The sequence below is a fragment of the Piliocolobus tephrosceles genome, chromosome 6 (assembly GCF_002776525.5).
Source record: "Piliocolobus tephrosceles isolate RC106 chromosome 6, ASM277652v3, whole genome shotgun sequence".
Lineage (NCBI taxonomy): Eukaryota > Metazoa > Chordata > Mammalia > Primates > Cercopithecidae > Piliocolobus > Piliocolobus tephrosceles.
Window position 1 is genome coordinate 68,118,298 of NC_045439.1, and position 9,597 is coordinate 68,127,894.

Here is a 9,597-nt window from a genome sequence, read left to right on the forward strand (position 1 = left end):
CAGGAGTTTGAGACCAGCCTGTGCAACATGGGTGAATCCCATCTATACAAAAAATACAAAAATTAGCTGGGCATCCTGGCACGAATCTGTAAGTCCCAGCTGCCCAGGAGGCTTAGGTGGAAAGATCACCTGAGCCCAGGAGGTTGAGGCTGCAATAAGCTGTGATCCTGCCACTGTACTTCAGGCTAGGTGACACAGTGAGACTCTGTCTCAAAAAAATATATAAAATAAGATAAACAATTGCTATTTGAACAAGAGTTAGAAAATCTAGTCCTGTCAGCATTTAAAGAGGAAAAGACAGGCATGAAATGAAAACTTAGTGTTGTAGGTTTTTGTTACTTAGTTTTTATTTCATAATCATAAACTTAACTCTGCAATCCAGCTAGGCACAGACAGAAACAAGGAAAACACGGAGCCCAAAGGAAACTGCAGTGAGAGCACAAAGATTATAGGATACTGCGAGCAAATGGGGTGGAGGGGTGCTCTGCTGAGCTACAGACAGAATGGTCTGGTGGTTAAGATAAAACACGTCAGACTTATTAGAGTTATCCACAGTCAGCAATGGTGATCTTGCTGGTCTTGCCACTGGACCCAAAGTGCTCCATGGCCTCCACAATATTCATGCCTTCTTTCACATTGCCAGAGACCACATGCTTGCCATCCAGCTACTCAGTCTTGGCAGTGCAGATGAAAAACTGGGAACTGTTTGTGATGGGTCCAGCATTTGCCATGGACAAGATGCCAGGACCTGTATGTTTTAGGGTGAAGTTCTCGTTATTAAATTTCTCCCCGTAGACGGACTTGCCACCAGTGCCATAATGGCGTGTGAAGTCACCATCCTGACACATAAACCCTGGAATAATTCTGTGAAAGAAGGAACACTTATAATCCAATCCTTTCTCTCCAGTGCTCAGATCATGAGTTTTCTGCTGTCTTTGGAAGCTTTTCTGCAAACTGCTTGAAGGAGATGCGGCCCAAGGACTCGCCGTCATGGTGAACCCCAACGATGTCAAAGAACACGGTGGGGTTCACCATGGTTGACAGTACAGGGCTCCTGGTGGCGGTGTCTGCAAAGCCAGTGTTGTAGGTTTTAAATGAGCATCAGCACCCTGGCCTAGGGTGTTGTTAAGTGTGCCACTTCTCTTGTCCTCACATTCATTTGTCATGTATGGGGATTAGACTAAATGATCACAAAGGCTTATTTGAGTTTACAATTGTGTAATTTCCATGTGACTTATTAATTAGCCTTATTATATTTAATACAATTGTAGTCATTATGAGTGCAGAATAGAGGATCAGACAGATGTTATTCCATGAATATAACTTTAACACACTATTGATGCTGAAAATTAAAAATTAGAAGAATCTGAATATTGCTTTTTCAAGTGACTACTCCAAAAATAGTTGGCCAGTGCCTTAACCTGTCAGTATCTGAACAAATGGAAGAGAATCCATGTTAGAAAAAAACTACAAGTGCTTCATCAATACTGGAAAACAGAGTAAACCTAAAAAGGAAAAGTAGAGGTGAAAGCTCCATCTGGTGGTTAACATCTACAATTCCAAGAAACTGACATTATACTTCACTGACTGTAGTGCTGGAACCACAGTTCAGAAATATCTGTGGGTTCTGAAGTGGGAAGATTACTGGCTGTTATGTATTAACTAATATTTAATGGTAGAAGGCAAAGTCTTTCATAGGGTGCTTAGAGTACTTGACTCAAGATAGTCCCTGGGAAAAAAGCTGCAAGCTCAAATATCTTTAAGAAATGTTCTTGGCTACACATCTTTATTTGACCACAGGATCTTTCCCTCTCTTTTTAGTCTCTGGCATTTTAAGAAATGCCAGTTTGAGGAAGTAGTGAACTTTGGAGTATATGCTTTTAAAAGACTTTCTTTTGAAGGGAGCTTATATGAGATTTTATATTTTTTACAATGTCTTAGATGTTCTGACCTTCCTTTCACAGGACTTAAAAAAAATTCCATTCCCTTTCTACTCTTCCTCAGGTTGAAGCCTCGTAACCAGCATACTAGAAAAAATTATAGGTGTGGTGGTTCATACCTATAATCCCAACACTTTGAAAGGCCAAGGTGGGAGGATCCCTTGAGTCCAGGAGTTCAATTCCAACCTGGGCAACATAGCAAGACCCCATCCCTATTAAAAAAGAAAAGAAGAGGCCAGGTGCAGTGGCTCGCGCTTGTAATCCCAGCACTTTGGGAGGCTGAGGTGGGTGGATCACTTGAGGCCAGGAGTTCAAGACCAGCCTGGCCAACATGGTGAAATCCCTGGAATAACAGGCGTGAGCCACTGTGCCGGCCTGACTTTCATCTTTTTTTTTTTTTTTTTTGAGACAGCATCTTGCTGTGTCGCCCAGGTTGGAGTGCAATGGCGTGATCTCGGCTCACTGCAACCTCCACCTCTCGGGTTCAAGCAATTCTCCTGCCTCAGCCTCCCAAGTAGCTGGGACTACAGGTGCCCACCACCACGGCCAGCTAATTTTTATATTTTTAATAGAGACGGGGTTTCACCATGTTGGCCAGGATGGTCTCGATCTCTTGACCTCGTAATCCACCCGCCTTGGCCTCCCAAAGTATTGGGATTACAGGTGTGAGCCATTGCACCTGATGACTTTCATCTTTTTTAAAGCATAGCTTGGAATAATTCATCAGTAAGGATGAAATAATTCCATGGATGATGAAGTAGCAGAATGTTTCAACATACAAAAAAAAAAAAATTAGTAAATCCCATGATGTGTCCTAGATTTATAAGAGTCCAATAGACCTATACGGGAATTGCAAATAGAATGAGTTTTATTCTGTTTTTTAATTTTATGTATTTTATTTTTGAGACTGAATCTCACTCTGTTGCCCAGGCAGTGCCATAGTCGTGCAACGGCGCCATCACGGGTCACTGTAGCCTTGACCTCCCCGGGTTGAGGTGACTCTCCCACCTCTGCCTCCTGAGTAGCCGGGATTAAAGGTGCACACTACCATGCTCTGCTAATTTTTCTATTTTTTTTTTTTTTTGGTAGAGATTAGGTTTCTCCACATTTCCCTGGCTGGTTTTGAACTCCTGGGCTCAACTGATCCTCCCCCTTCAGCTTCCCAAACTGCTAGGATTACAGGTATGAGTCACCATATCTATTTTTTCAGAAAATAAATTTTCTCTTTGTTGTTTGGAAGACTTCTATGAAGGAATAAAAATCATGAAATATCAATCCTTAAGAATAGAGCTCAAAAACAAAAAAACAACCCTGAAAGGCTAAAGTTGGGTCCAGTAGATCCTGATCCTGATAGTATATCCAAGAATTAAAGTCATTAATCTTTTTTTTTGAGATGGCATCTCGCTCTGTCACCCAGGCTGGAGTGCAGTGGCGTGATCTCGGCTCACTGCAACCTTTGCCTCCCGTATTCAAGTGATTCTCCTGCCTCAGCCTCCTGAGTAGCTGGGATTACAGGCACCTGCCACTGCGACCGGCTAAGTTTTGTATTTTTAGTAGAGACGGGGTGTCACCATCTTGGCCAGGCTGGTCTTGAACTCCTGACCTTGTGATTCACCTGCCTCAGCCTCCCAAAGTGCTGGGATTACAGGCGTGAACCACTGTGCCTGGACTTAAAGTCATTCATCTTAAAGCACATAAAGACAGATGCAACTGAGTTTGTTATGCATCCTAACATCTATTTCATTGTAATAGGGAACCAAAACCTTTGATCAACTGAAAACAAAGGAATTATGAGTTTTTGTTTGTTTGTTTTGTTTTGTTTTTGCTTTGAAATGGAATCTCGCTCTGTCCTCCAGGCTGGAGTGCAGTGGGGCGATCTTGGCTCACTGCAAGCTCCGCCTCCTGGGTTCACACCATTCTCCTGCCTCAGCCTCCCAAGTAGCTGGGATGAGTAGCTGGGACTACAGGCGCCCGCCACCATGCCCGGCTAATTTTTTGTATTTTTAGTAGAGACAGGGTTTCACTGTGTTAGCTAGGATGGTCTTGATCTCCTGACCTCGTGATCTGCCCACCTTGGCTTCCCACAGTGCTGGGATTACTGGTGTGAGCCACTGCGCCTGGCTCGGAATGATGAGTTTTTAAAAAGACTTAATTGAGCTGGATGTTAAAGATGCCTTTCTGGAAACCATGAAATGAATGAAACTACCAAAGGTACTATACTTTGATTTATTCCTCACTGAATTCCAGGATTTCTGTGGATCTTCTCATCAATGTTGCTATGGTCTGAATATTTGTCTCCCCCCAAACTCATAGGTTGAAATTCTAACTGCTAAGGTATGAGGAGGTAGGGCCTTTGGGAGGTGAATAGGTCATGAGGGCTGGCCTCTCATGAATGGGATTAGTACCCTTGTAAAAGAGACCCCAGAGAGTTGGCCAGCCCCTTTCGCCATGTGAAAATACAGTTAGAAGGCACTATCTATGAATCAGAAAGCAGGTCCTCACCGGATACCACATCAGTTGGCATCTTGATCCTGGACTTTTCAGCCTCCAGAACAGTGGGAAATAAATTTCTGTTGTTTATGAGCTACCCAGTTGAGGGCATGTTATTTTAGCAGCCTAAATGGACTAAGATCTATGTCTTTTTACCCTACTCATTCTTAGATCTTGTCGCTTTTTGTGGGTGTACTTATTCCACCTTTATAACATTACCCCTGCTGTTCACATGGTGTGCTGTCAAGAATCTTCATTAAGGTAGCACCCTGAACCTACTTTATTTGGAAGCCTACACTAATTTTTAGCTTTCGATTCCCATTGCCCTCTTTAGGATTGTATTACAATTTGACAAGCAAACTCATCCTCTTCCACCTTCCAAAACAACTTTAGTATACACATTATAGAAAGGGAAACATGTTTGGTGCTGCTATCTTTTTTTTTTTTTTTGAGACGGAGTCTCACTCTGTCACCCAGGCTGGAGTGCAATGGTGTGGTCTTGGCTCCCTGCAAGCTCTGCCTCCCAGGTTCAAGCATTTCTCCTGCTACTGCCTGTAGCTGGTCTGTAGCTGGGACTACAGGAGCGTGCCACCACACCCATCTCATTTTTGTATTTTTAGTAGAGATGGGGTTTCACTATGTTGGCCAGGATGGTCTCGAACTCCTGACCTTGTGATCCGCCTGCCTCTGCCTCCCAAAGTGTTGGGATTATAGGCCTGAGCCACTGCGCCTAGCCTGGTGCTGCTGTCTTATTTATCTCATGAATACGAGCTTTGAAGGACAGGGACTTGATCTTTTTTTCCATTCCATAAAATGCGGATAGGGCTAAGCTTTGCAGGATTTTAGGTGTTGTCATATATGCAATTAATTCCATGGGCACTTAATTCCATTCCTCTCACTGAAGGATGGGGTTGTCTGAGACCACCAAGCTCTTATGTCTCACCAATCTGTTGCTTCCTCATTTTGTTAAACTTTTTTCTTGGAAAGAAAAACATTGACTACATCAAGATGAATCAGTCAAATATTGTACGGTGTGTATGTGTTGGGGGTGCGGGGAAACAGAGTAGAGGTGGCAGAGGCAATGTAGGAGGAAAAGACAGGCTGACTAGAATACATAAATAGTACGTGAAGTCTTTCGGGCCAGGGATCTGGGCCTACCTTGCCTGCATCATATCACCAGCATCTCAGTTGTGCCTGGCACATAGTAAGTGTTCAGTAAACATCTGTTGCACTAAGTGAAAGAATGAACTTCTCTCTTTTTTCAGAGATGTTTTTTGTGATTCTCCGAATCAACCAGGGTCCTTAAGATGTCCTGGAGGCCGTCTCCATTTCTCTCGGTAAGTTAAGGTGTCTGAGTGGCACCAGTGCTCCACTCCTCCTGCGACCTGCAGGTAGTGGGATACGCTGTGGCTCTGCGGAGCGGGGTAAAGGAGCTCCCCCGGCGCCGCTCCCTCTCCCGGTCCCGCTGTGCCCGGTCCTACGCCCCTCGGCCGCCCGGCTGCCTGGGTTGTCCGGGTTCTTCCGCCCCTCTGGCTCGGTCCGCGTTACCTCTCATCCCTTCTCCCCTCTCGGTACCTTCGCCCGCCGCGCGCCTTTCTCAAATCCTCCGGTTGTTAAGCTCAGGGGACGGTGGCCCGCCCGGGTGACTCTGCGCCCGCCCCTTCCTGCCCCCTTCCTGCCCTCACGCCCCGTCCCCTCCTCTTGACGTGGCAGAGGCGGCGCCAGCCATGTTGGCCGGGCGGAGGTCTTCGGTGAGGCCCGGGGCGGGGTGGCGCCAGCCGTGATTGCGGTGCCACGGACTGCTCCTGCTGGGCGGAGAGGACTGATTTTGCAAAGCGGAGGCCGCGACGGGTCCGGCAGGGGGACAGTGAGGTAAGGGCCGCCTCGTCTCCGCTCCTGGGGGACCTCAGGTGCGCAGCGGGAAGCTGGGGCGGGCTGGCGACGGCGGGCTGGCCGCTGGGGTCCTGGGGGGGTCCCGGCTCTGCCCTCTCGGTGCCCTGGGGCCCACGAGGTGTGCCGGAGGCTGAGGCCCGGTCCGGCGCGGGGAGCGTTGAGCGCTGAGCTTGCCACTCTCTCACCCACTTGGCCGGGGGCCCAGCCTCATCCTCCAGCTCCCTTGGATTCGGTGGAAAGATGGGAGTTGTGTGGAAAACGGTGGTTGGAGCATCTCGCCCAGCACCCACCCCCACCTCCTGGGCCACCCATCTCCACCTCCTGGGCCACCCACCTCCACCCAAGCCCATCATTGCCTCTGGGCCCTTGGACTTTCTGTTTCATTCCTTGCCAGATCTGGAGTGTCCTAGACTTTGAACCCAATTGACTACGTCACCCGTAATTCAGCCTTGGAAGTTAAAGGGGTTAAAGGAGAAAAGAGCTAGGTAAAGATAATGCCTTAGGTTTTGATTACAAAGAGTTCAGTTTTCCAGCAGGACCAATCCTATCCCATTGGGCTTTCTTTCTAAGGCAGGTAGTGTTTCCCGATTTGGTGGTAAAGGTACTACCTAGGAAACTAAATAGTAAATCTACATCAATCAGTGGAGGGGGTATGTGGAATTCTTGTTTTCACGTGAACTCCCTCAACCTCTACCCTCCAAAGCCATGGATAACTAGCCAAATTAACTTGGTTTAAAAAGGTTTTAGATTAAAATATAAGTGCGTGTTAAGTTTTCCTTCTTTTCCTCCTCTGGTAGTGAATGAACATCATTTCAGAAGTGGCGCGATCTTGGCTCACTGCAACCTCCACCTTCCCGGGTTCATGCCATTCTCCTGCCTTAGCCTCCCGAGTAGCTGGGACTACAGGTGCCTGCCACCACACCTGGCTGATTTTTTTGTATTTTTAGTAGAGACGGGGTTTCACTGTGTTAGCCAGGATGGTCTCGATCTTCTGACCTCGTGATCCGTCCATCTCGGCCTCCCAAAGTGCTGAGATTACAAGCGTGAGCCACCATGCCCGGCCTAATTTACAGAATTTTAGAGTTAGATGGGACCTTGTGGTTTTCTAGTCCAAGTCTCTTATCTTGCTGATGAGAAAAACAGAGGATTCAGAGAGGTTAAATTGTCCAAGATCATAAGAAGACAGTTCATTGAGGATTTTACAAGTGAAAAGTAGGAGACAAATTTAATTGGCTACTAAAAAATACATCTAATTGGAAGGAACTCAAATTTACTTGGCAAGTAAATTTTCAATTAGGTATGAATAAAAGGGCTTAAATATGAGAAACTATCATAGGTAAAGTCTTTTTGGTTTGTTTGTTTGAGATGAAGTCTCTGCCTGTCACCCAGGCTGGAGTACAGTTGAAGGGATCTCAGCTCACTGCAAGCTCCGCCTCCCAGGTTCAAGCTGTTCTCCTGCCTCAGCCTCCTTAGTAGCTGGGACTAACAGGCACCTGCCACCATGCCTGGCTAATTTTTGTATTTTTAGTAGAGATGGAATTTAACCATGTTGGCCAGGCTGGTCTCGATCTCATGACCTCCTGATCCACCTGCCTCGGCCTCTGAAAGTGCTGGGATTACAGGCGTGAGCCACTGCGCCTGGCCAGGGAAGTCTTTTAAAATACTACTTGGGCACATATTTGATATACTAGGTTAAAGTGACATAATGGTTTGCGTCTTAGCTTTTAGCTCTATTATGATAAAATTATTTAACTACAGTATATTGTATTGAAATCGGACATTTCTTTAGAATAGTCTTTTGTGTTTCGTATCACTTAAAAAAAAAAAAAAAGACTAGTGGCTGGGCGCAGCGGCTTATGCCTGTAATCCCAGCACTTTGGGAGGCCAAGGTGGGTGGATCACCTGAGGTCAGGAGTTCAAGACCAGCCTGGCCAACAAGGTGAAACCCCATCCCTATTAAAAATAGAAAAATTAGCGGGGCATAGTAGCTCGCGTCTGTAATCCCAGCTACTCGGGAGGATGAGGCGGGAGAATCGCCTGAACCCGGGAAGTGGAGGTTGCAGTGAGCCGAGATGGCGCCACCGCACTCCAACCTGGGTAGTAGAGTGAGACTCCCATCTCAAAAATAAAAGAGACTAGTATGCTAAGTCTGAATTCTAATATAGTGTGTGGAATAATATTTCTTTGGTTTAATACTTTTATGCAAACTTGTTAGTATTAGGGGAGAGAGTACTTATCAAATAATATCATTTTATGAAAAGTTAGCTTGTGGCTGGGCCTGGTGGCTCACGCCTGTAATCCCAGTACTTTGGGAGGCCGAGGCGGGTGGATCACCTGAGGTCGGGAGTTCGAGACCAGCATGACCAACGTGGAGAAACCCCCATCTCTACTAAAAATACAAAAATTAGCCGTGTGTGGTGGCGCATGCCTGTAATCCCAGCTACTCAGGAGGCTGAGGCAGGAGAATTGCTTGAAACCAGGAGGTGGAGTTTGCGGTGAGCCAAGATCGTGCCATTGCACTCCAGCCTGGGCAACAAGAGCAAAACTCTGTCTCAAAAAAAAAAAAAAAAAAAAATAGAAAAGAAAAGTTGGCTTGTAAAAGGACTTTATTTCAGATATGCCATTGTTGGACATGGGACTAAGCCTAGCAAACTTCGTCCTTGAATTCGTGATTTTAAGATTGCATGACTACTACTATGGAAAGGTGAGGGAAGTCAGGGAAGTGTTGTGCATAACCAAGTAATTGGACCAATTAAGAAACAGGTAGGACTTTTTTCAAACTACTGCTGGAAAGTGGGAATGTAAGAAGTATAATAGATGTGATTTAGCAAGCAAATTGATCTTAGAGCAGGGAGATTGAGAGGAAAAAATGTGAAGAAGAGAAGTTGTGCCCAAATATCACTCAGGTGATACTTAGTATGTCTTAAGAAGTAAGGGTGTAGAGATACAATCCAGCCTGTTAACCAGTTGAAAGTTAAACCTGGCTATTGTCTGTGTGTGAATGTCTTCCTGCTAAGAATCCTGGAACCTTTCCTAGTGCGGTTTCCTAATGGTCCTAAGGCAATTGGTTTCAGAACCCCTAACTTAAACATTGAGTATCCAAAGAAAGAGAGAAAAAAAATGGCTAAACAGAGGACAGGTGCGTTTTCACATCTGTTTCTGCAGTTTATTGTGGTACATTGTTTTGGTTGAATTGTATGAAGGATTAATTAAGAAATTAAAAGGTTAAGGCTGGGCGCGGTGGTTCACACCTGTAATCCCAGCACTTTGGGAG

The 9,597-nt window shown here is 45.7% G+C and overlaps 1 protein-coding gene and 1 pseudogene across 1 annotated transcript in view; one reads left to right on the forward strand and one right to left on the reverse strand.

Moving 5' to 3' along the window:
• Positions 1 to 155: 155 nt before the first annotated feature.
• On the reverse strand, positions 156 to 5,955 carry LOC111524448 (annotated as a pseudogene).
• Positions 5,954 to 9,597, forward strand: part of SEC23A (Sec23 homolog A, COPII coat complex component) — a 74,063-nt gene continuing 70,419 nt past the window's right edge. Inside the window, exon 1 of the mRNA XM_023189626.2 lies at positions 5,954 to 6,302. The gene's annotated coding sequence lies outside the window, so the exon portion shown is untranslated. The remainder of the gene's footprint in view (positions 6,303 to 9,597) is intronic.